Source organism: Triticum dicoccoides, chromosome 6B (genome assembly GCF_002162155.2).
Source record: "Triticum dicoccoides isolate Atlit2015 ecotype Zavitan chromosome 6B, WEW_v2.0, whole genome shotgun sequence".
Lineage (NCBI taxonomy): Eukaryota > Viridiplantae > Streptophyta > Magnoliopsida > Poales > Poaceae > Triticum > Triticum dicoccoides.
This window is the reverse complement of record NC_041391.1, coordinates 127,511,402-127,514,102: the sequence shown is the minus strand read 5'-3', so window position 1 is coordinate 127,514,102 and position 2,701 is coordinate 127,511,402.

The window sequence follows — 2,701 nt, the reverse complement described above, 5'->3', positions numbered from 1 at the left end:
TAAGTCCCCAGTTTGAGTAATTTTCATGCCATGTTGGTCATGCCATATCTCTGCATCCGTAGCTCCGTTTCGTGCGTGTAATATGTCAAATTGTTCGCCTCGACGAGTAGAACATTTCATTCCATTGCATAATATTCATTTGAGGTCATATTGATGCCTGAATCATCGTTGTAAGAGTGCTTCATAATGTTTTCTGCTGTCTGTTATCAGAACGAGCTCTTTTGTCATTTTTGCCATGATTGATGTGTGCATCCTATGAGGTTGATGTCTTCATGTGTTTTGATCTATGCCATGTCTTCTTTACAGTGGTGTATGCCATGTATTTTTGTGATCAATGTGGTGACTAGCACAAGCATGCAAACTAGGCATCGTGATGTTGCTGATTTTAGTCCCTGTTCTGCTGTTATTTTGATGCCATGTAAACTTGATGCTACAGAGAGATCCATGCATATTTTGAGATATTTCAGTAAGGGCGTTTTGAACATGTGGTTATGCTCTATCCACTCATGCCCTTTGTTGGAATTATGGAGTAGTCTAGCATGTCATTTGAGTGCTCTACTTTTGCTTCAAAATATTTCCTGGCAGATTGTTTACATGTTATTCAATTTGGCCGAGGTTGTTGTAGTTGGTCCGGATATGCTATGATGTTGTTTCTTGCCATGTATAGCTTCTATGACATGCCTTCTTGATGATGCTATGCTTATCTTGTCATGCAATGACTTGTGGTGAGTGAATCGAGCTTGTTAAGTAGTGTTCATGATGTTGCTGTTTTGGTAGGCTGAATCTGTTATTTCACGATGCTATATAAACATGTTGCTACTAATCATTCTATGCATAATCTGGATATGTCCTATAAACATGTTTTGATATACATGTCATCCCCTATCCATTCATGCCCCTGGTTGCATTTATAGGCTGTTGTAGCTTGTTTTAATCTTTCTCCAAAGTTGCTTCATAATGTTGCTGTCAGCCTGTTTACATTAAGTTCACTTGTTCCCATGTGTTTTGCTAGTGTTCCATGCATCCTATGACCTTGCTATTGCCATTATTAGCTTCACAAATATGTCTTACTGCTGGTTGCCTTGCCATGCCATATATTGTTCTGTAGTGAGTTGCACAAGCTCATTTACATGCCTTCATAATTATGTTTCTGCCATGTTAGAATATGTATAATAACTTGCTATGTTTACGTGGGTGTCATCATATTTTCTGATCTTTTTTGGCTTATTGTCAGTAAGGGACTTTTGATCTATGCTTTGAGTAGAATCATGCCATGCCTTTGTTTGCCATTATAAGTTCCTGTAACATGTTGTTTGATAGCTCTGAACATTGCATCGTGATGTTATTTTCTGCAAAGTCTGAATTGTAATAACTTGCAATCTTACCATGTGTGTTTGGACATGTTCTAGTGATTTCTGGAGATAGTTCAGTGTTCATGTTTTGTAATGCTTTACCTGTGCATCATGTCCATGCCTTTTGTTATTATGTTGGGGTGATGTAGCATATTATTTTGATGCTTGCAATATGCCTAGTTGCTGTTTTGGACAGATTATTGCTATGACTTGTATAGTATGCATGTGTTGAACCGTTGCCCCGTTATGAGTGTGCTCTATATGAAACTTGCTTAGAATTGCATGTAGTTTTATATTATCATGTTGCATCCTTGTTTTGAGGTGTTTGCTTGATGTTTGGGTGCATTTTGCATCAATGTCATTTTTAACTTGTTTTGCTCATATCTTCTAGGCCGTAGCTCCGAATCTAATGAACTTTATATGTAACTTGACTAGAATCTCGTGTAGATCATCTTTGTGCATCTTAACTTGATGTTTAACTACTTGAACATAAGGTTTGTTCAGATCTGGACCAATTTCGAAATATGCATATGAGGACTTACCGGAATTGTTATATGTTGTTCCCGGCCTCATTTAAACTTGCCTTGATGTGTTGTTCTTTTTTGCATCATCTCTTGCCATGAGTAGCTTAATGTAGCTTTGTCATGCATCATGCTTGTTTGTGCATCATGTCTTGTTCATGTGTGGTGTGTTTACTATGTTATGTGCTTCTTTTCGATAGTTCCTGTTTCGTTGCGATCGTGAGGAGTCGTTCGTCTACGCTTGGTTCGGCTTCGTCCGTTCGTCTTCTTCATGGACTCGTTCTTCTTCCTTGCGGGATTTCAGGCAAGATGACCGCTACCCTGGATCTCACTACTATCATTGCTATGCTAGTTGCTTCGTTCTATCGCTTTGCTGCGCTACCTATCACCTGTTTATCAAGCCATCCCAAATAGCCATGAACCTCTAACCTTTGACACCTTCCCTATGCAAATCGTTGTTTGGCTATGTTACCGCTTTGCTCAGCCCCTCTTATAGCGTTGCTAGTTGTAGGTGAAGTTTGAAGAATGCTCCATGGCGGACAGGATTTTGGTTGGGATATCACAATATCTCTTATTTTATTAATGCATCTATATATTTGGTAAAGGGTGGAAGGCTTGGCCTTTTGCCTAGTGTTTTGTTCCACTCTTGCCGCCCTAGTTTTCGTCATACCGGTGTTATGTTCCCGGATTTTGCGTTCCTTACGCGGTCGGGTGATTTATGGGACCCCCTTGACAGTTCGCTTTGAATAAAACTCCTCCAGCAAGGCCCAACCTTGGTTTTACCATTTGCCTCACCACCACCTACCCCTTTCCCTTGGGTCGGCCAAC